This window comes from Octodon degus, unplaced genomic scaffold (genome assembly GCF_000260255.1).
Source record: "Octodon degus isolate 3935 unplaced genomic scaffold, OctDeg1.0 scaffold00012, whole genome shotgun sequence".
Classification (NCBI taxonomy): domain Eukaryota; kingdom Metazoa; phylum Chordata; class Mammalia; order Rodentia; family Octodontidae; genus Octodon; species Octodon degus.
The window spans coordinates 3064768-3089163 of NW_004524588.1; the positions used below are offsets into that span (position 1 = coordinate 3064768).

Consider the following 24396-nt stretch of genomic DNA (forward strand, 5'->3'; position numbering starts at 1 on the left):
AAAAAAAAAAAAAAAAAAAAAAGTGAAACTAAGGGAGAGGGTGGTGACAGGAATGGAAATGATCAAAGTATGTCTCGTGCATTACAAATTTGGCAAAATGAAACCCATTAATCTGTATGACCAGTTTATAAAGGAGGGGGAAAAGACAGTTCCACTTAAAATAGCTACTAAAAATAAATGAATAAAAAATAAAAATAAAAATGAATAAAATGCAAAATAAGAAACTTAACCAAAGAGTTGAGACTTCTATAATGCTAACTATAAAAAAGTGATGCAAGAAACTGAAAAAAAATGGAAACAAATCTTCTAGTCACCAGTTGGAAGAATCAGTATCATTGTAATGTCCATACTACCCAAAATAATCTCCAAATCCAATGTCATCCCTATCAAAATAGCATCGGCATTCTTTAGAGAACCAAAAGAAAAGACCCTAAACTTTGCATGGAACCATAAACACACACACACACACACACACACACACACACACACACACACACACACACTTAATATATATTACAAGGTTGGGACTGGGGAAATTGCTCAGTAGAATAAGTACTTCCCTGGCAAGCACAAGGGCCTGAGTTCAATTCCTGGTTCTGCAAAATAAATAAATTAATTAATTAATTAATTAATAAAATATTACAAGGCTATACAAACCAGGTACACAGATCATCGGAACACAGTACAGAACCTAGAAGTAAACCCACTGATTTTATTTATTCTATGGTTTTGTTTTGTTTTTTGCAGGGTCTCACTAGGCAGCTCAGACTTGCAGTGATTCTCCTGTTTTCAGCCTCCTCAGCCCTGAGATTACAGGCGTGCACCACCACACCTAGACTGGGTCCCCAGCTCAGCACACCAGCAGGTGGGGCCTGGTGCCAGGGATCAAACCCTGATCCCTGTGTTTGCCTAAGCAGGTGCTTAGTCCACTAAGCTAACTCACTGGCCCAATAAGCCACTGATTTTTGACAAATTTTCTAAGCACACAAATTAGAGCAAAGACTTTTTTTTTTTTTTTTTTAATAAACAGTAGTAGGAATTTGTATGAATATCTACATACAAAAGAAAGAAATTAAGTGAGGCCCACCAGTGCATGGCTGTTATCCTAGACACTGGCAGGTTAAGGCAGGATTGCAAGTTTGAGGCTAACCTTGGCAACATAGCAAGACTGTCTCAAAATTTTAAAGAGGGGCTGGGGATGTAACTCAGGAATACAATACCCCTTTAGATGCTTGGGATTAAACACCAGTTCTTCACACTGAGCTGGTCTCCAAACCTCTCTCCTTTTTGAAATCTTGAGACAAGGTCTTGTCAAGTTGCCCAGGGTGGGCTCTTATTTGCAGTCCTCCTGCCTCAGCCTCCCAGAACATGTTCTTCTATCTAGGCATCAATCTGAAGAAAGAAGGAAGGAAAGGACAGGAAGAGACAGGGGGGGGCAAAAAAAAAAAAAAAAAAAGAAAGAAAGAAAAAGAAAAGGAAGAGTAAGGAAAAACAAACAAACAAAAAAGACAACAGACCTAAATAAACATTTCTCAAAAGAAAACATGCAAATGATGAATAGGAATATGAAAAAATGTTCAAAAATCACTAATCATAAGGGACATGAAAATCAAAACCACAATGAGGCATCATTTCACTCCAGGAAGAATGGCTATTATCAAAAAGACTACGATGAATGCCGGCAAGGGTGACAAGAAAAAGGAACCCTTGGGGCTGGGGAGATGGCTCAGTAGAATAAGTGCTTCCCTGGCAAGCACAAGGGCCTGAGTTCAATCCCTGGTTCTGCAAAAAAAAAAAAAAAAAAAAAAGAAAAGAAAGAAAGAAAAAGGAACCCAAGAAAAAGAAGAATGCATGGCTGGGGGCAGGGGCATGTGCCTGTGGTCCTAGTTACTCAGGAAGCTGAGGCAGGAAGATTGCTTAAGTGTAAGAATCTGAAGCTAGCTTGGGCGACATAGTGTGACTCTATGTCAAAAAGCAAAACAATGAATGAACAAAAGAAAGACAGACAAAAAGAAAGAACTGCTGCAGACTACTAGTAGGAAATCAATAATTCTACTTTGAGCCAGGTGTGGTGGTGCAAACTAGTTACCTCACCTACTCTGGAGGCTAAAGGCAGGAAGATCCCAAGTTCAAAGCCAGACTGGGCAATTCAGCAAGGCCTTGTCTCAAAACAGAAAAGGGCTGGGGAAACACCTCAGTGGTAGACTGCTAGTCAAGCACACATGATGCCCCAGGCTTAATTCCTAATACTGAAGAAAAACACAAAACAAAAACAATTATCCAAAAGCCCTTCTATTTGGGTTAAGTTAAGCTCTTATTAAATACATCCAAAAAGGTTATCCGTTAGCAGTCATATAAATAAATTGGGAGAAACGACCATTCAGAGGCCCTGCCCTCTTGCCTCAGCTTACTCATGTTCTAGAACGTGCTGCACTCAACACTGGACGTACAATGCCGAACAAAACTGTTCCTCCCCTCATGAAGATCAGGATCTAACTACTTGTAGAAGTGGGGGAGAACAGTAATAGATAAGAGATAGCTAAGTTGTAATAAGTTGTACAAAAGAAAAGAGCAGAGGGCTGGTGAGATGGCTCAGTGGTCTAAAGCACCTACTTAGAACAAGCTAAGCAAAGCACAGGGACCGCGGTTCAATCCCCCAGCACCACATGCCAGCCAGCCCCGCCCCCTGGTGGGCTGAGCTAGCCACACACACACACACACACACACACACACTAAATAAATAAATAAAAGCTGGACCTGCTTAAAAAAGAAAAAGAAAAGAGCAGAAAGGAGAGTGCATGTGAGGAGTACTCTTGCTTTGGCTGGACGGTCAGGGAAATAATAGAACAGAAGCACATGAAGAAGGGAAGGCTGAAGCCAAGGCAAGTTCAAGTGCAGGCGGGGGTGGGGAGAGTTATAAATCACATTACAGTCTGTCAGCAACCTGAATGAGCTTGGGAAGGGAGCATCTGAAAAGAATCTTAATCTCACAAATGCTGGTAGAGTTTGGGGGTGGGAGGAGGAACACTTCTCCACTGTCCACTGCTGGCGGGAGTGCAGGCTGGTGTAACTGCTCTGGAAATCAGTGCAGAGACTCCTCAAAATACTAGGATAAGTTCTATTGGACCCAGCTATTCCCCTTCTTGGAATCTTCCCAAAAGAAATAAAAGCATCATACCACAGCAAAATAGGGTCACCCATGTTTATAGCGGCACAGTCTGTAATAGCTAAATCTTGGAAACAGCCCAAATGTCTATCAACTGATGAACAGATAAAGAAGATGTGGTTCTTTTGTACACTGGAGTACTACTCAGCCATAAAAGATAAACTTGACACATTTCTAGGTAAATGAATGCACCTTGAGAACACACACTTACAAGAAATTGGACACACAGGTAAATATACCACATAGTTTCTCTGTTGTAAGAAACTGAAAGTGTAAATAAGACCAAAAGGTTTAATAGATATTGTGAAATGGAAGAAAATATTCAAATGGAAAGGGGAACTAGTGGGGGGAGGAGAGAAAGGAAGGGAAAAGAAAAAAACAAAAGGAGGGTAGAGGAAAGGGGAAAAAAAGAAGCAAGATATAAAATGTACACGTACAAATTCCGCATGATGAATGTGATCATTATGTTTACCTAAAATATACCAATAAACTTAATTTTTAAAGGAGATAAGAATTATAATCCTGCCAACATCTTGATTTCAATCATCCAGACTCTAAGCAAAGAAATTAGCCAAGCTCACCCAGACTTCTGTCCTGCATAACTATGAAACCATAAAGGGGCGATATTCTGATCCACTACACTTGTGTTAATTTGTTGCAGCAGCAACAAAATCTAATTGAATGTAGCATTTCTTACATAATTGAGTAGAGAACTGAAGTCCACACAGGCCATTCTGTTGCTTTCAATTACCCAGCCACACCTGGGATGATACTAGAAACCCGGAAATCCTTGGAGTACAGTGCTTCCTATGTCATTGTACACACTGGAGTGGGTCCTAAATGCATGGGTTCTAATTGTGACTGCAAATCCTGCACAAGTCAAGAACATACACTTACGAGTCAGCATAAGGGCGTTCAATCAATGCATCTCTTTATCTAAATCTCCACTGATATGTCGATACAATAAATTGAGTTAGCCTACATGATTTCTAAGGTTATTTTTGCTCTAGACACCAAAAATGATAGGTACTGTTACACTGTTACCTCAGATGCACAACATACAGTCATTTAATTTGTAACCTACCACTCTGAGCTAGCGGAAAGCTCATCCCAAGAAACCATTTTGATTTGAACAAAGGGAAGTTGTTTAGGGCTGCGGGGGCCCAGCACTGGCCTGGCAGCCTCTACCAGGCAATCAGTAGTGTGGGTTTCAAAAGGAAAGATGAATTGTACTCAGGTTGCAGACCAGCCTTCCTGGACACTTCTCCTGGATGTGTCAACAACCTCTTATTAAAGATTCCTGAAAGTCACAGTCTCATCAAAGAGGGCCTACCACCTGTGTTTGCTTCTATTCCAGATAATACCAAATCTCAGAGAGAGAAAGTTTTTAGGCCTCTCAATTGCCCTCTACTACTATTTCATATTTTTCTTCCCACTGTGGAGTCTTCCAAATCCTGAAGGAAACAATCTGAACAAAGACTTTGTACCTCACTCACCTCAACTGCGAATGTTTTTTAAATACCTGCAGTGTGCTCACTGAGTTAAAGTAGAGGCTATTGATTATTCTGGAGGTAAATGTTCAGTTTGACTTAGTTTGAAATCAAGTTGTGATTTCAGCATCAACATTTCCACTACTGTGACTTAAACATGAAAGAGGTGAGGAGGCAGAGACCACGTTCACTAATTATACTCAAAGCAAAAGCTATTGGTAGATGTGGTTTTCAGCTGTCCCGCAGTACTTGGAAGGGGGACAGCGACCCTGCAGATGCCAAAACCCATAGACACTCATGATCCTTATATACACTTGTCCAGGATAAGTGTAGTGTTTGCACAGAACCTATGCACACAGTCCTGCTTATTTAAATCATTTCTAGATGATTATATGATGTTACTGTGTACTTATACACCTAATATAGTTGTTATATTTTTTAGAGAAAAATGATATAAAAAAGAATTTTTTGCAGTGCTACAGAGTGAACATATGGCCTTATATAGAGCAGGCAGGCAGGCACCCTACCAGTGATAGCCCCAATCCTGAGTAGAGCTGTTGGGAATGCTTTCAATATATAGTTGGTTGAATTCAAAGATGTACAAATTGAGGACATGAAGGCTATTTTTGAAAAGAAGGTAAAGGATTCATTAAAATGCAAGTATAAGCGCTGGACAAAGAGCTACTAGAAACTGATTTTTAAGGGGTATTTACTTGCCCATATTATACCAAAATCAAACTCTGGGTACCAAATCTTTACATGCACCACTGATCTCAACTGACTTTTCAGAAAGCTGTCTTGAAGCTCAGAAGACAGAAATTAGATTTTTTCACCCGAGAACTAAGGACTGAACCCAGACCATTTTATTTATCTTGAGACAGGGCCTTGTTAAATTTACTGGAAGAAAAATAGCCTCTTCAATACATGGTGCTGGAAAATTGGATTTCCACATACCCAAGACTAAAATTATTCATGTCTATCATAAAATCAAAGTGGACCAAAGATTAAATATTAAAATAGAAACATTAAATGCACTGGGGAAGAAAGTAGGCAGAAATCTTTAAGACACAGGGGTGGGTAGAGAATTCATAAACAAAAACCAAATCACATGGGAAGTACTTCAAAGAATCAACAGCTGGGGTCTCATGCTTTTGAAAAGTTTCTATATGTCAGAAGAAATCACCAGCAGACTAAAAAGAAAACTCATGAATTGGGAAAAAAATTATAGCTAACTGTCCCTCAGACAAAGGACTATCTAGAACATATAAAGAATTTTTAAAAATCAGGACTCAAAATTCAAAGACCCAATCCAAAATGGGCATCTGAGATGAACATATATTTCTCAGAGGAAGAAATACCAATGGCAAATAAATATATGAAAAAATGTCCAACATCATTGGTAGCTTGAGAAATGCAAATTAAAACAACACTGAGATTCCATCTCACTCCAGAAAGAATGGCTGTCATCAAGAAGGCAACCAGGGGCTGGTGAGATGGCTCAGTGGTCTAAAGCACCTACTTAGAACAAGCTTAGCAAAGCACAGGGACCGCAGTTCAATCCCCAGCACCACATGCCAGCCAGCACTGCCCCCTGGTGGGCTGAGCTGGCCACACACACACACACACACACACACACACAAATAATTAAAAAAAAAAAAAAAAGGCAACCAATAACAAATGATGGTGGGGCTGTGGAGGAAAAGGGCCCTTTCTCCACTATTGGTGGGAATGTAGACTGGTACAGTCACTGTGGACATCAGTATGGAGCACCCTCAAAAAGCTAGGACTGGAGGTCCCATTCAACCCAGCTATTCCTCGCTTGGGTATTTTTCCAGAAGGCCTAAATTAATCATACCACAGCAATATATGTGCACCCATGTTTACAGCAACACAGTTTGTCATAGCTAAATCTTAGAAATAACCCAAATGCCCATCAAATGAGGAATGGATAAAAAATATGTAGTATTTTTATACAATGGAGTATTACTCAGCTATACAGGAAGATAAACTCAAGGCTTTTATAGGTAAACAAATGCAACTAAAGACCATACTCCTAAGTGAAATAAATCAGACCCACATTGTAAACATCATTTTGTCTCACTAGTATAAGAAACTGAAACAGTAAATAAAATCCAAAAGGTACAATAGATATTGTGAAAGGGAAAGAAACTGCTCAGAAGCAAAGAACAACTGGGATAAGAGAAAAGAAAAAAGAAAAAAATAATGGGAAAAAAATATATATATATATTAGCTATACAAGATAGCTAAAATAATTGTACTACTAATTTTTTTAAAGATTTATTTGTTTATTTATGTATTTGGTAAAGGATCTCTCTATGCATTTCGGACCCATAGTGACTCTCCTGCCTCAGCGTCCCTGGCACTGGGATCACATGTATGCACCACCACGCACAGGTTAAGGGGCCAGCATGAAGCGGGGCCAGTATGGCATGCAGTACCAGGGATCAAAATGGGGTCCTTGCTCTTGCCAGGCAGGCGCTTAGACCACCGAGCTATCTCCCCAGCCCCTGTACTACTAATTTCTATTTATTGATTTAATCTTTTTTTAAAAAGCTTTTGGCAGTGCTGGGGATCGAACTCTGGATCTTGCACTTGCCGGGCTGGCCTTTATGCCACTGAGAGATCTCCCCCCAAAAAATATAGATAGATAGATAGATAGATAGATAGATAGATAGATAGATAGATAGATATAAATATATATATACATATATATTAGCTAAGATAATTGTACTACTAATTTCTATTGGCTTATTGAAAGAACAGTTAATGCTCAACTGTTTCAATCAATTTTGCTTGCATATATCTGGTAATCTGAGCAACTACTTTAAAGATAACAATATGCAATATAACAACCATGGTTGATTTCCTATTATATTGTTTTGAAATTATCATTTTCAATGTTTTTAAAATATTTTTATTCTCTAAGAAAAAAAAGAGAAAGATGATTTTTAATGTTCTTGCCGCACAGAAATGACAAACATCTGAGATGATAGGTTTATTTAATACCCTGATTTGGTGATAACACAATGTATACATGTATCAAAATGTCACACTGTATCCTCCTTAATATGTACAATTACATGCCTATTAAAAACAAAACTTTAAAAAAAAGAAAGTTTTAAATAAAGAAACTTTAAAAAAACTGCAAGTCTAAACCCAGCCTAGGCAAGTTAACGACCCAAGTGTATCAAAATAAAGAACACAAAAAAGGGGGCTGGTGATGTAGCTCAGTGTGAAGACCCTGAGTTCAGTCCCTAATACCACATAAACAACACAAAAGTGATACAGCCCTATAGATGATATTCAGAATTACATGCAGCTCTTGAAGTCTGACCTTCAAATCTAACCTTTGAAGCCGGGCACAGTGGTGAACACCTATAATCCCAGCCCTCTGCAGGCTGAAGCGGGAAGATTATCCATGAGTTTGAGGCCAGCTGGGCCACATAGTGAATTCAAAGCCACCCTAAACTACGCAGAAAGACTGTCTCAAAAAGAGGAAAAAAAAAAGGAAAGAAAGAAAAATTAGCCTTATAGTCTTCCACCTAAGGAATCATGCTAGAAATTATTATGTAGAGAGCCTTGAATTCATTTTAATTAATTTCTGAAAACAAATTATTAGCAGATGTTGTTACTTTAGATATTAGCCAGCAATTACCTGCAATAGACATCTTCTATTTGGGAAACTTCAGTTTCCCATTTGATGAGTATTGCCCTACTATAACACAAGTGTACCCCTGAAATTTAAATTCCTACACTTGATCTTAGCCAAAAGACTGAGAAGCAATTGAAATTTAAATTCCTGGGTTGGGAAGATAGCTCAGTAGAATAAGTGCTTGCCTGGCAAGTGCAGGGTCCTGAGTTCAATCCCGGATACCACAAAAAAAAGAAAGAAAGAAATTTAAATTCCTGAAGGCTAAGTAAGGTGTCTAAGCATCTAAGCACAGAGATCTGGGGGAAAATAATAAGAAGAGAACCCAACCATTCTCCCTTCTGGGAAACAGGGATATTATAAGCCAACTCACCATGGTTGAGTCTACTACAAGCATTATCCTAGAGGAAGCTCATCCCCTACCTTTGATCTGCAAAGCCACTGACATTCCAACAAAGTGTTATAGCCTACACCCAAAGTGGAAGATTTATTCTCTTTTTAGATATAAAAACAAATAACATTATGTGTACTTAAATAAGAAGAGGCTGTGATGGGGCTGGGGAGATGGCTCAGTGGAATAAGCGCTTCCCTGGCAAGTGCAAGGGCCTGAGTTCAATCCCTGGTTCCACAAAAAAAAAAAAAAAAAAAAAAAGAAGAAGAGGCTGTGAGGTATAGTGGCTAAGATCATGAGCTAGACCAATGAATGGCTCTTAATCAGAAATAATTTCACTTTCCAGGGGATATATGGCAATGACTGGAGATATTTTTGATAAGAAGGAGGGTATTACTGACACCTGCTGGGCAAAGGCCAGAGATGCTGCTAGATATTTTAGTCAGGTATGGTGGTATATGCCTCTAATAGCATGACTTGGGAGGCTGAGGCAGGTGGACCACAGCTGTAAGTTTGAGGCTAGCCTGAGCTATATAAGTAAGTTCAAGGCCAGCCTGGGGTACATAGTGAGACCCTGTCTCAAAACAAAAACAAAAGCATTTTATAATGAGCAAGATGCTCCCCCATAACATGGAAATTACCCAGCCCAAAATGCCAACAGTCCTGAGGTTGAGAAACTGCTGTAGAACTACTCTGTCTAGGTTTCAAATTACTTAGTCTGTGTAGCCTCTGGCAAGTTATTTAACATCTTTTGGTTTACTGAGTGTCCTCACCAATACAATTATAGTACTGTACCCACCTTATTGATTTGTTATATAAATCAATTATACAAGAGTTAAGGGTTTGAGGAGATAGCTCAGTGGCTTAAGTGCCTGCCTGGCAAGTGCAAGGTACTGAGTTCAATCCCCGGTATCCCCCCAACAAAAAAAAAGGAGTTAAGAATATTTGAAATCTCAGTAGTCTAGGTACTGAAACAGGAAGCCTGCAAGTTCAAGCCCAGCCTAAGCCATTTAGCAACTTACTACAGACACTGCTTGAAATAAAAAAACTTTAAAAGGCTGGGGTTGTAGCTTTGTGCAAAGGTTCTGAGTTCAATGCCCAGTAACACCAAAGACAAAACAAAACAATCCATAACAAGGCAAGAATTCTCCAAACGTTTGCTTCTGTTACATGTGATGTAAAAGACTGACAAGAAATACACCACAATTTTAACAGTGGTCAGTTCTAGTAGCAAGATAATGACAGATTTTTCTCATTATACTTTTTACTCCTCTACATTTTCAGAAATTATATATATATATATATATATATATATATATATATTTGACTTTGGGCAGGTTAGTCGCTGACCTTTAGACTCCTTATCAGAAATCAGGCTAATAATTCACATCACGGACAGTTGCTACAAGGGTTAGACATGACAGATACCCAGTGTGTGGGACAGTTTTCTGAAGGAACAGCACCAGAAGATGACTGCTCTAAGGGTTTGAGCAAGGGAAAATGATTCTACAAATCAGGAGATATATGATGGTTACTTCCCTTTTGCTTTTTAAACTTTCCTCACGAAGACAACTCTCCCTTCATTCCATTTTTGCGCAGCTCACTGAGAAGACACTGTACCCCTACTCTGGTCCTTCTCTACTCCTTCCCTTTCCTACACACACCCTAGGAAGGGACTGGAGCATTCCACTGGCAGGACCTACCTCATCTGCCAGGGTGTAGCAGGGGTCACCTGGCTGCCTCTGAAAAGCAGGAGCCAGCCTTCACTGTCACATCCTTCACCCAGATTTAATGTCCTCCTCATCTCCTTTTCCACTCCTGGTCTCTAAGTCAAGGGCCTCTCAAGGAAAAGCTTGGCCTCATTCTCTGTGTTTGGCTGGTTAAGCGGGTTGCCCCTTTTTATGTTCAAGAGTGATGAATAGGAAGGACAGGTAGCCCTCCTATGTACACTAACCCTGCTTACCCAAGAACCCCTGCGTGTGCGCAGTGGGCTTGCCCACACATGCCCAGCTGCTCTGTGCTTTCAGCATGGTGCAATTCCTTTGTGCAGTAAACCCAGCAGGTAGCACTGAAACTAAGAAGAAATGATCACACTGTACCCACAATCCCCATCTTCCTGCCCTTAATTGAACAACAACAACAAAAAAAAAAAGCAGAATGAATGCTATTCCATGTATATTATCAGGAGTGTGATTATTTTAACCTTATCAGCTTGCTAATTCAAATTTAAATTATAAACACTTTTTTTAAATGTCCTAAGACAACAACTCCCAGTGAAGTCCTAAGCTGCCATGGTTTGGCAACACAGGTTAAGATCGTGGGCCGTGAGGAAAGAGTCTTGCAGCTCTGCTGTGAGTTCCCCATATAAAGTTCTACGGACTGGAGCCAGAGTGGATTGCGAGGACTTACAGGGCAGGAATTTCACAACATGCACTCTCAGCCCAAGGTGAACTGCATCAATGCTGGGAAATTTTGCCAGGTAAAACAAGAGGAAAATGAGATTACTGGGCATGTGTCCCTCTACATATAAATAAAAGTTCTAAGTGTGACTAAAACTTCAGGGAGGCCAGGTACAGTGGTACACAGCTGAGATCCCAGCTACAAAAGGAACTCAAACAAGTTGATCAGTCTGGGCAACTTAGGGAGGCTGTCAAAATAAAATTGTGATAAGGCCTGGGGCTACAGCTCAACATTACAGCATTTGCCTAGCATGTGTGAGGCTCTGGTCTGGACCCAATGCCTAGCAATGCGGGGGGGGGGGGGGGCCTCAGGAAGATCAGTGATTTCCAGTCAAGGATGTAGAGACCGCACAGGCCAGCTAGCTCAGCGGACTAAAGCGCCTGCTTAGGCAGGGTGCAGTGGCAGGGGTTCAATCTCGGCGGCGTGCATGCTGGCCCTGCTCCTGGGGCATGCCGAGAAGGTGATTGAGACAGGGAGCACCTGCAATCCCAGCACTTAGGAGGCTGAAAACAGGAGGATCACTAGGAGTCCGATCTATGTAGTGAGACCCTATAGACCCTGTACTAATTACATTAAAAAAAAAAAAAATTATGGGACCACATAATATGTAATCCTCAAGCATAATTTGGACTCTTGTCAAGTTCTTACTGTAATGTGCCTCTTTACTATCCCATAAACCCCAAACTGGCTGCAGCAGAAGCTGTCAGAGTCCTTAGTCTTCCTATTCTGCATTCACAAATGTATAATAAGAGCTTACCACAGACAAGGCCACTCTTCAGATGATTTTAATAATGGAAATTGTTACTTGCCCAGGAAAATGTATATTTCAGCAAAGTCTTAAGCTAAAAGGCCAAAGTTCAATATTATAGGATACAAAATTATTCTCCAAAGTACATGGCAATGAAACACTGGAGCAAAAGTCTCATTTAATAAGGAATGTTGCAAATAGGAGGCTCCGGTCCTTTTTTCTTCCTCTGTGTATCTTAGATCTAATAACTTCTTTTAGTTTTCCCATAGCTTAGAACAATGAGATCAGTCGTTTTTTATTATCAAGGCAAGAAAGAAAGCTATATGGATCAAAGGAAGGAAATGTTTTATCTTAGAAATTTTCATTTTACGAACAAATTTCTTTTGCCTTTAAAAACCTAAAATTGGGGCCAGGAGGATGGCTCAATAGAATAAGTGCTTGCCTGGCAAGCGCAAGGGTATGACTTCAATCCCTGGTTCCACCAAAAAAAAAAAAAAAAAACCCTAAAATAATTTGCAGAGAGACCTATCCCCTTATGTTAATGTATGGTATTATTATTTTAAAGCAATAAATCTAGTCAATTTGATATCACAGTTAATATGCATAAACTTAGAAGTTTTAATCTTATTATTTTATTTTGAGAACTGGGTAAGTGCTTTTAAAGACAACACACGGGCTGGTGAGATGGCTCAGTGGTCTAAAGCACCTACTTAGAACAAGCTTAGCAAAGCACAGGGACCATGGTTCAATCCCCCAGCACCACATGCCAGCCAGCCCCGCCCCCTGGTGGGCTGAGCTGGACACACACACACACACACACACACACACACAAATAAATAAATAAAAATAAAATAAAATAAAAAAATAAAGACAACACACTTAGGGCTTGTTACTGGTTTCTGAGGATGGAGGATTTTTTTTTGTCTGCGAATGCCTTCAGGACAGGTTTGGCTGGCTTGAGTTGTGGATCGAACCACAGCAACCTGAGCCTGACTGCTTTGTTGAAGCAGCCACTTAAAGAACTGAGCTAAGGGGCAGGCCCCCTAGTTTCTGAGGATCCAAATGAGTTTGTAGCTTCAATTTTAAAAAAATCAACCATGATGTAATCCAGATTCTTTTTTTTTTCTTCTTAGACATCATTTGGTCACCCTAGTAACACAATGTTTTACTATCAAATATCTATACAGCACAAGGGAAAGAAAAGAGGCAATTACTGGGTTATTTGGGGGTACACAATGTGACTATTGGGATAATTCATGGTTAAATATAGATTTCACTGGAGGCATTTCAGCCAGCCAAGCTGATTCAATCTTCTAGTAGCATGAGCTGAGCAGAATTCATATTCAAATACACTGTTGAAATAATTTGAGGTAGTACAAAGCAGCCTAGCTCAGTGATTAAGATCATGGGCTCTGGGATCAAAATTTTTAGGTCCAAATTCTGGTTTTATCTGCCAGCTGTGTGACTTGGGGAAAATTCCCTTTTTTTCTCTGTGCCTCAGTTTCTTCATGTCTAACATGTGCTGTAATGATTAATGGGTGATTATTTGTGTTCACAATGATGCTTTGCACATAGCAAGAACTTTATAAGTATTTATTACATAAAGGAAATAAAATTTAAATTTGCTAGCTCTTCTCTTTGTTGTAGGTAGAGATAACCAACGATACCAAGATTTGAGTTCACAGCAGATTATTTTACCTTTTAACTTCGGTACATTCCTTTGAGAACTTCCTCTGGGCCTTTTGGTAGCAATTTTGTAAGGTATGAAATTATGTAGCAGTCTACTGGCCTACATCAGAACTGGGGGCACTTGCAAGTGCTCCTGGTATCAGGAACATCAGAAGGAAGATGACAGAACAGCACAAAGAAACAGCATGACAGCCCACTCAGGCCCCCGAAGCCACTGCCAATAACCTCTCGGAACATGGGCACAGAATAAGCAGTTAAAAACATGTGACAGGACTTTATTGTAGTGGCAATAAAATCTAGTTATTTGTTTTTCCAGTAGTAGTATTTTTTCTCTTTCCCAGTATTCAAGGGGAAAAAATTTGTTTCATCAATGATTTGTTTGTTTTATTATCAATTACTATACACAATTTCCATCCAATTTCTTCTCAATAGGCACTTACTCTAAAGAATTATTCATTTTACAGAACTAGTGTTCCTGGACTTGTAACAAATCTAAAGCCCCTAAGGAGCATCTAAGCCAGAACAAAAATCTCCAAAATGCCTGGAGACAGACAGAAAGGGACAGAGAGAGAGAGAGTGGGAAAGAGACAGAGACAGACAGAAAGAGACAGAGAGAGAGACAGAGAAATTCAGACAGAGACAGAGAGAGATGAATTATGACCTCTGAGCCAAATTTCAGCGGTGGCAGCAAGCAATTTCTATCACATACCTTCATCCGGACTTGATTTCAGAGATGGTCTCCTTGGGTCTTCTTGGTCAAGAACGGCCCTCACATAGGACTTTGGAAAATGCCATAAACCACCAGGAAATCTTGGGAACACATTCATATCTGTCCTCGGTCTTCCACTTGGCTCACAGCCTGCTTCCTGGTAGGAAGAAAAAATGACGCTGCGCAGGGCTGACTGCTAACCATCTTCCCTCCCGCCCCCAGCCCCACTCTCTGGGCGCCCCTCCCTTATCCTCTCCAAGGCTCTGGAATGTGTCACATGGGAGATAGATCATGTGGCTCAAGGGGAGAATGTGGCCATCTTCTTTCTCCCTTCCCCCAGGTTTCTTTTCAGGACCAAAGCAAAGCAAATCTCTGACCTGATTGGCTCTGACCAAAAATCTCCATATGAAAAGAGGAAGATTCAACCACCCAAATCTCCAGCCTTTTTAACATCTGATGATTTTATCCTAAGAATTCACAGCTGCTTGGAGTGGGAGGGAAATTATGCCTTCTCCCCAACCCTTATTTTCTTTCACATCAATAGTATCCTGACCTGGCAAGGTGTTCCTTAACCTCTCTCTAGAGCCCCTTAACAGCTTCCCAGCCAATCGAGTTTTCAGCACCACGGACAGCATTATAATCGCTTCAGCGCTTTTTAAATTAAAAGCCATTTGCTTTTCACTTTCAGGTAAATAAAAATATTTCTAAAAAATTTCCCTGGGTTCTTGTGTAAGTATAACTCCCACCATGTATGTATGTTGAATATTTATTTCTCCTACTTTCAACCTACTTATAAACTTTGCTAATAAGCACAAATAATTTTTATGTTTTATTAAACCCAAAACATTATTCCATACCTATATCTTTGTCTCCAACCCACTACTCCCACACTTTAAATACGCTCCATGTTTTTAGGGGGATTTTCATAGCATAGTTCACGATATACTCACACATCTATGCTTATGGAGAAAACCATAGCAACACACAGGAATTCTTGGGTGGAGAGCCTAGATGTCATTAGCCCCATCCTAGGCCTCAGGCAGGATTGAATCAGAGGGAGGATGGAAGCCTGGTTGGAGATGTTTTATGTGGGTCTATCCTGCTTTGCTGACGTCCTGGTTGCCATGGTGCTAGGTAACTGCTGAAGGGGATGATTTCTTTCAAAACCAGTCACCATGGGACCCTGTTCACTAAAGAGGGAAAGGACTGAATTGCTGAGGAGGGTTTTCAATTAACATTTTCAGAACCAAATTTAACAAATGGGCCCCTTCCTTACTGGACTGTTGCTGACCCTAATATTCAAAGGATTTTAGGAACTAGTATGGACACTGAAATGGTAACTCCTCCATCTTCAACTGCTGCTTTCCTTAAAAATCCCTTTATTTTCAACTGAATGAAAATGCCAGGCTCATAGAATGATCACAAAGTACTGAAAAAAATTTTAAAAAGGTATCTCTATTCAAGTTGCCACTTCTGACTTTTGGGAAGTTATTCATCTTAGTCCTAACCACCTTAATTGAGAGACACATTAGAACCTCACCTGACTGTTGACACCAGGAGCAGTTTGTAAATGTTCTAGGATTTTATGAGAGAAATGAGAAATATTTTAAGTGCATGTTATTGAATTATTTTAAATATAAATTTAATTAATAACTGGACAGCATTTGCTTTATTAAAACTCAGAAATTTCAATGAGCTATACCCTTATTTCATAATGCTGGCATTTAGTTAACTGTTTCTGATTATCCAAATATTCTCTGAGAATATCCCATTCTCTGAGAATATTAATGCCAAATATTAATGTTTTGGAAGAGAAATACTGACTTGTAATCAAAGTGAAGGAATATAAATTTTATGACAGGTGGCTTAGAGAAGCTGGTGTATAATTTTAAAAGATAGAGACTCTTTCCTGGTTTAATATCCACAGCTTAAGATGCATTTTCTACTTTTATTTTACAGGAATCAGTCTCACAGAAATTTAACTCTTCAGGGCTGGTGAGATGGCTCAGTGGTCTAAAGCACCTACTTAGAACAGGCTTAGCAAAGCACAGGGACCACAGTTCAATCCCCCAGCACCATATGCCAGCCAGCCCCGCCCCCTGGTGGGCTGAGCTGGCCACACACACACACACACAAATAAATAAATAAAATTAAAAAAAAAAAAAAAAGAAATTTAACTCTTCATTCAGAACATTTGGCATTTTCTGGAAATTCACTAATAAAGAAAGCTGGATGTGTGACTGGAGAAATTCTATGAGTGATCACCTGTTATGGCTGCAACCTGGATGTTCCTCAAAGCCTTCCGTGCAAAGAGGTGGGGCTTCTGGTGATTGGCACATAGAGGTGTTATATTCATTGGGGTGTTAGTCCATTGATAAGATTATAGCTAAGTGGATATTGGGAGGTAAGATCTGGGGGAAGAGGTGCATAATCAGGGGAGTGACCTGGGAGGTGTATCTCCATTCCCCTTCCATTTCTTCTAGGACCTTTCCTAAGCCCTTCTATCATCTCACTGACCTTAAAGGCCTGAAACTTCTAAAGTGTGAGCCCAAGCATCTCCCTAAGTTGTGGCTGTCAGGTACTGTATTACAGAGACAAAAGAGTGACTAAAACACCATCCTCCCAATCTCCCCATTGAAAAATACTGTAATTCTCCTCTTAGAATTAACAATGACTCAAGTGTCATCTCCTCTCTTAGTCAATGACAACAAATGAAGTAACAAATAACATGTGTAAGGTACTCACATACATGACACCACCTTAGTGAAACAGAGAACTTCCAGGAAGGATAGCGGTTATAGTTTGTGTCTAGATGTCCCCTCAAAGCTTCAGGTGGTCATAGGGCTTTTTCAGAGGTGGCTGAATCTAGAGTATGTCATGCTGGGATTAAGTGTGTGATTAGTAAATCAGTTCATTGATTGGTTTGGCATAGCTCTGGTTAGAAATAAGGGTGTGAATGCTACTCTAGGGCAGCTACTGTGCATTCAATAAGGGACACAAAGAGTCTTATGTCTCTCTCTTGTTGCTTCTATTGTCTTCTACTGCCATCAACTGTTGCCTCTCTGCCATATGCCACCATGTCTTGGAGCCAGACAAATATGGACTGAAATTTCTAGGGTTTTTTTTTTTTTTTTTTTTTTTTTGGTGTAACTGGGGATTGAACTCAGGCCCCTGCGCTTGCCAGGGAAGCGCTTATTCCACTGAGCCATCTCCCCAGCCCCCGAAACTTCTACAAACTGTAAGCCAAATAAAATCTTTCCTCCTTTAACTTTGGATGTTGGCTTCACTGCTGGTGGGAATGTAGACTGGTGTAACCATTATGGAAATCAGTGTGGAGACTCCTTAAGAAACTAGGACTGGAAATCCCATTCAAGCCAGCTATCCCCCTACTGGGTAAGCAGGTTGCTTATAGATTATTTACAGCTACAGAAGAAAATGTATTCTCCTTCAATGGAGAGATTGGAAGAGTGATAGCCATCTTAACTAAGTGAGCAAAGTTTGTATCATTAACAATGTTAGGGCCGGGGAGATGGCTCAGTAGAATAAGTGCTTCCCTGGCAAGCGCAAGGGTCTGAGTTCAATCCCCAGTTCAGAAAAAAAACCAAAAAACAATAACAAAAACCCCAATGTTACAATCAGAATTTATGCACCTAAGATGAAGCAATATGACCTATTCAATGTCTCTGATGAAATATCTCTAAGTTTTTTAAATTTTATTTTAGGGAAGGGTCTACAGGGTGTTCAGAGTCTCACTACTGGATCAGACTCATAGTGATCCTCCAGCTTACAGCCTCCCAAGTGCTGAGATTACAGGCATGCGCCACCACGCCCAGTCTCAAGTGCCATCTCAGTGAGCTAATCTGGGAGCAGGGCCGGCACCGCAGGCCTGAGGGTTCGAACCCCTGGCCCCTGCACGTGCTTGCGGGTACTTTAATCCACTGAGCTATTTGGCTGGCTCTCTAAAAGTGTTTAAACTAAATCTAATCAAACTTTTAAGCATAATATCTAGCTTTTTTAAAAAAAAGTGTGTGTGGTAGTGCATGTCTATAATCCCAGCTGAAGGAGGATCACAAGGAAGAAATTCAAGGCCAGCCTGAACTACATAGCCTCATAGAAACCAAAACAAATAAAAAATTAAAAAGTAAAAAACAAACTGGAGGACCGGCACGTGCCCTGTCATCCCAGCTACTGAGAGAGTAAATAAATTTCAGCCCAGACTGGGCAATTTAGGAAGATTTTGTTTAAAAAAAAAGGGCTGGGGGCCAGGGAGATAGCTCAGTGGAATAAATGCTTGTACCACCAAAAAAAAAGGGGGGGCAGCCAGATAGCTCAGCAGACTAAAGTGCCTGCTTAGACTGAGCACCATGGCCCCAGTGTGCCATGCTGGCTATGACACTGCCCCCAGGGCACGCTGAGACTGCAATTGAGACTGGGCATGGTGGCGCACCCCTGTACTCCCAGCACTTGGGATGCTGAAAACAGGAGGATCACTATAAGTCCGATCCTCACTTTATAAGGAGTACTCAAAGCAAGCAAGTGGGAGCCCTGGCCTTAGCTCCCACTTTGGAACCATTGCCCAAGTCCTCATGCTGCATTCCCTGTATTTCCTATGCTATTTGAGCCTAAACCTACAATGGCACAGTCAGAAAGAAACAGAGCAGACAACTAGCCCAAGCCTTTCCTATTCTCTGGGAACATGTATACTCAACAAAGGGCCTAAGGGCTTGCCCAAGCAAGGGCTGGTGACTCCAGAGCAAGGACTAAGGGAAAGCTGAGTCTGAAAGGTGAGATGACCAACACCCCTGGGAGATTTGCCTAATGCCAAAGACAGGTTAGGAATTCAGTACCCGAGAGCTTCAGCATAGGCTGGCAACTTTCCCCAATGATGAAGCAGACAAGGGGTGCCCTCATGCTAGAAATTTGAAGGCATGAGCCAGAATATCTAGTTCCAGAATGAGACCAGGAGGCCCCATCTCCCTCATCAGTACCACGGAATGTGTACATACCCCTACCCCTATCCAAATGGATGTCATCTTCAGACACAGTAGATCTTCTGGGAAGCATATGAAAAGTGCAACATTTTTATCAACAGGAGACTTTATCTAAAGAAACTGAATGAGACAGAACTATATTTGACACTGAATTAGATACTTTGGTGTTTCTCCCCCCGCCCCAGCCTGGGAGCTAACAGATTGTGATGATATCTAAATGTGTCCAAAAATTTTCTAATATGATTCCCTTCAAATGGTGAAGTCTAAGGCATCTCTTTGATGTGATCCACACTTAGTTACTTGTTTGTCATAAATACAATGTGCTAGAAGTGATTCTATGTGACTTCTGCGGCAATATCATAATACAAACTGTATCTCCTTGGCTTTCCCCTGCAATTACTTATTCTGGAGCAAGTTAGCCACTGTATCATAAAGATATCCATGATGCCCCATGAAGTGGCCCATAGGTAAAAACGAGGCCTCTCACCAAGCAGCACCAACTAACAACTATGGGAGTGAGCTGTTTGAGAAGCAGATTCTCCAACCTGTCAAGTGGCTGTGGTCCTGGCCAACAGCTTGACTCCATCTTGTGAGATCACAAGCCAGATGCTGCTCCTAAATTCCCAATCCACAGAAACTATGAGATAAAGTTTATTATTGTTGGCCTGGTGTGATGGCACATGCCAGTAACCCCAGCTCTGGGGAAGCCGAGGTAGAAGAATTGCTGAACATTTGAGAATAGCTTGGGCTACAAAGTGAGATCAAAGCCAGCTGTGCATAGCAAAACCGTCTTGAGGGAAAAAAGCAAAATTGTGGGGTATTTTTTATGCCGTAATAGATGACTAATATACAGATGACTAATACACTGACAGGTAAAGTCAGTGACCTAGATTTTGTAAGACATAGATCTATAGTGAATTCAGTAAGTGTTCTTGTGCCTTATGTGTGTGGAAGTTGCTGTATGTGGCTTTATTTGCACAAGAACATTATGGGCAGAACAATAAGGAAGAAAAGAAAGCCACTCAGGTGAAGATGAACTTACAAAAACTCAGAGGAATTAGAGGGAAACAAGAAGTACCCAGACCATAGATGGAACTGAAACAGGGACTCAGAGAGCTATCAGAACCAAGGGCAGGGTCTGGGAATAGAGCTCAGTAGCACAGCACCTGCCTGGCAAACATTAGACCCTGAGTTTGATTCCAAGTATCCACCTCCCAAAAAAAAGAACCAAGGGCAGCCATAGATCTGAAATTCACATGTCCCTACAAAGCCAACACTCCTATCTAAGTAACCTAGTCTCTCAATGTTCTGACTCTAAGTGCTCAAGAGGCAGGGTCTATTTGACCCAAACCAAGTCAGACATCAGGTGTGGGCACTGGGGCAGAGATGAAGTCTGATACTACTCCTCAGTAGTTTTTAAAAAGGGCTATTGGCAAATTTTATAAAATGCCAAGACAAGGAAAGAGAAGTAGCTGATGGATGAAATGAATACCACCCTTGTGTGTACTAGTTTTTAAATTTCTGTAAGTTCTCCAGGGTGAGCCTGCTAACAACAGCCCAGTCTATATGCCTCAACACCTCCAACCTCTGCTTCACCCTATTTTATTTTATTTTTTTGTGGAACCAGGGATTGAACTCAGGTCCTTGGGCTTAATTCCTATTAAACCTGCATATCCTTCACACTGCTTATAGTATTCCCCACATATACCACACTGTATGTTTCATGCCTGAGTCTTGACATAGATCTTGCCTACCCTGTGAACATTTAATTTACCACCATCTCAAACTTGGATGGGTTTCCTCTTCTGTGTGGTTCCACATCTCTTCTCAACCCTCCAAATTTAATTCATATTCTCATATTCATTCTCCCCCTCTTTCTCTTCCCTATTCTGCCAGAGATTGAACCAAGGACCCTACACACTTTACCACTGATCTGTACCACCCCAGCCACATCTTCTGTTTTACTAAACTACATCTTCAACATTCATACTTATTTTTTCTATTATGAAATACATATTACTTTGTGTTCTTAGATTCTTTCAGGAAAAAACATATCCCATCAATCTTTATACCTCTATGATCTAAAAACTAAAACTAAAGTCATTGTTTAACATTACTATCTCTGTATAAGACTGAACAAGCATGAACTTTGAGATTAACCTAAGGCGATTTAACTTATTTCCCACTGTCTCTATGAAAATATATTCACCACCGCCTTCTTCTTGAACATCCATCTACCCTAGAGACATCTTAGCAGTAAATGGCATGCCATTTACTGCTAAGATGTCTCTAGGGTAGATGGATGTTCAAGAAGAAGGCGGTGGTGAAGGAAAGCAAGAGACAGGAAAAGGAATATTGTGGAACTGTCCTGCTTCAAGGTTGTATATGGTGAGATTTTTGGACTTATGTGCAAACATGAGAAGCATAGAATTCTTTATCCTATTTTTTAAAATATAATCTAATTTTTAAATGTTTTTTTATCATATTATGTAGGGACTTAAAGTTCAACATATCAATACTTGATGAAAAATACCTGTTCCTTATTATGCCTAAGATGTTTGAAATGCAGTGAGATAGTGAGGTTAAGATTGATAGCCCAAATCGTTTGATAATAACAATAAGCTTTTCTTCTGGATGGTTAACAACCTAAGTTTGCAGACCAAATTAGAGAAAAAGGAAGGATACAAGGAAAGCCAACATTTTGGCCCTAACCTTCTAAGGTCAATTAAGACTCAGGACATATGAGAACTTGTACTGTAACGTCATGTACCTCGGTAGTGTCCCAAATTTTCTGATCAAGAAGATTATGGGGCCAAAGAGGAAAGTGATCGATGACGTAGAGTGTGCCTAAGGAGAGTCACATGGGGAGAAGACACTCTCTCAGGCTTTCACAGAGAGCACATTGGCCAAGCATTGGCCGTGACTCATCCACATGGCTGCACTGATGAAGGTTCTACAATCTGAGGTACAGGATCTCAGGACAAATCCTGAGGGCATTTCACTGACCTTCTCAGACCAAAAAGCTACAACTCTTGTTGCATAGGTCCTGCTTTACCTTGGTCTTAACCATCCAGTAGAAAAGTATGAAGTCGAAATATAAAAAATAAAGCCATGCTGTTAAGTTGAGCTGTGGGGGACTCAGGTCAATAATTTCTGACATTGCCAGTTAAATATAAGACCCAATGCTATTATAGGCTACTGGACTCTTTTAGAATATTTTGCTGAGTTTACACACCTATAATATTCAATAATGGAACTTAGAAAAAATGGGGTATACCGATAAATGTCCATTTTGTATCTGTGTATTCAAAGTGGTTGGGATAGATATATAGTTGCATTCTCTTAATGAATAGAATGATTTGTTCTAATGGTGTTTGTGAATAGGATCACAAGTCCGCATCTTGTACAGCAATTAACCACTAAGAAGAACATATGCAGTGTATTATTTGTTGAGACTGTCCTTCCGATTTGATTTGAAACTGTCTCATTGCTATCTCTTTGTCAATAAAACTTTGAAAAAAAAAAAAAAAGAAAATATATTGTTGGAACTGGTTCTTCCATTCATGAATTAACACGGGTAGTTCTGTCACCTTCTTTGGTCATTTTTAATTAAGCAATGTTAATAATCAAGATATCCAAGGAAAAGAAAAGAACAGAATGACGAGAAAAGAAGGAAAAAATGAAGACAAAACTTTTGTAAATTGGGAAGGGAAGAGGAGTTAGAGGGAGGGTAGGAAAAGCGGGGGGGGGGGGAATCAAATTATGTCAGGTGCAGGTACAAATTCCCTATAATGAATGTGATCATCATGTATATGTGAAATGTACAAATAAACTTTATTAATTTTTAAAAATAATCAGGAGCCCTGCCTCACACAACCCCCTAAGCCTCTCCACACCATTTCAGGAGCTTTGCTGACCTGCTGTCCATGGCCTGCACCTTCCCAGAAGGCAGGCTGAGCTCCGGAAAGGTAGAGGGCCCTAGTGAGCCCCACCTTGCCCCCTCTCCCACCCACCATTGAAGGAGCCTTGTAGAGTTTTGGCCCACACTCTAATTATCTTGGGAGCCAGTTGAGCTGTGGCTGATTTTGCCTCCCCCCCGCCCCATGCTTCTTACTAGGAAGTCACACTGAACCTCAGACAGCAGGAGCTTTGGTGAGCCTACACTGCCCTCCCTGCCCCCTCTGTCATGGGAGGCTTGCGGCTTTCTTACCCATGCCTCACCTCTCTACCACCACTGCTGAGCCAGGTGAATACTGAGAGCTTCAAAAATGTTATAATGGAGCCAGGAATATAGCTCAGTGGCATAAGCACATTGCCTGACAAATGAAAGGTCCTGAGTTCAATCCCTAGTACTGAAAAAAAAAAAAAAAAAAAAAAAAAAAAAAAAAAGTCTAAATGAAGGGTCAAATGGCAATCTCAGACCTCCAGCCTGCCCAAAACAAGTCCAGGAGACAAGGTCATAGAAGAACTTGAAAGTCACACACCCGACATTTTGGAAATGATGGCAATTAAAGTAAAAAAAAAAAACAACTCCATCAGGCTACAGAAGAAATCTGATCTAAAATAATCTCTCAGGTGAAAAAAAAGAAATGATGACAATCATGAAAGAATTGTTCAGCACATCTAAAGAAGAAACAGATAAAAAATAAAGAAGGATAGAAAAATGATGAAAACATTGAATGAACAATACAGGAAAGAATTAGAATGCATGAAAAAATTCTAACAGATATCCAGGAAATTAGGAATTCCACTGAAAGTTAGAAAAACCTCTTGAATGAAAATGAAGATAGACTTTCAGACCTTGAAGACAGCATTGCACTTAGTCATTGTGAAAGAAAAAATGTCCTAAAAATAACAAGGAACCAGAAAATAATTCAACAGCTGCAAGAGGATGCAAAGAAAAACAATATAAGACTTACAGGTGTTAACAAAACAGCAGGAGTCAACACAAATGACATAAAGACTGTTTGCAAAAGTAGTACCAGAAAATTCTCCAAACATGGGAAAAGAATCTGACATACAGGTAAGTGAAGCATATAGAACTCTAATTAGCCATAATCAAAGCAAATCTATAACCAGACA

At 40.3% G+C, this 24396-nt stretch overlaps 1 protein-coding gene across 1 annotated transcript in view; it reads right to left on the reverse strand.

The window, feature by feature from the left end:
- Positions 1-24396, reverse strand: part of Gpr19 (G protein-coupled receptor 19) — a 52467-nt gene that overhangs the window by 15235 nt on the left and 12836 nt on the right. Inside the window, exon 3 of the mRNA XM_004626075.2 lies at positions 14324-14480. The gene's annotated coding sequence lies outside the window, so the exon portion shown is untranslated. The remainder of the gene's footprint in view (positions 1-14323; positions 14481-24396) is intronic.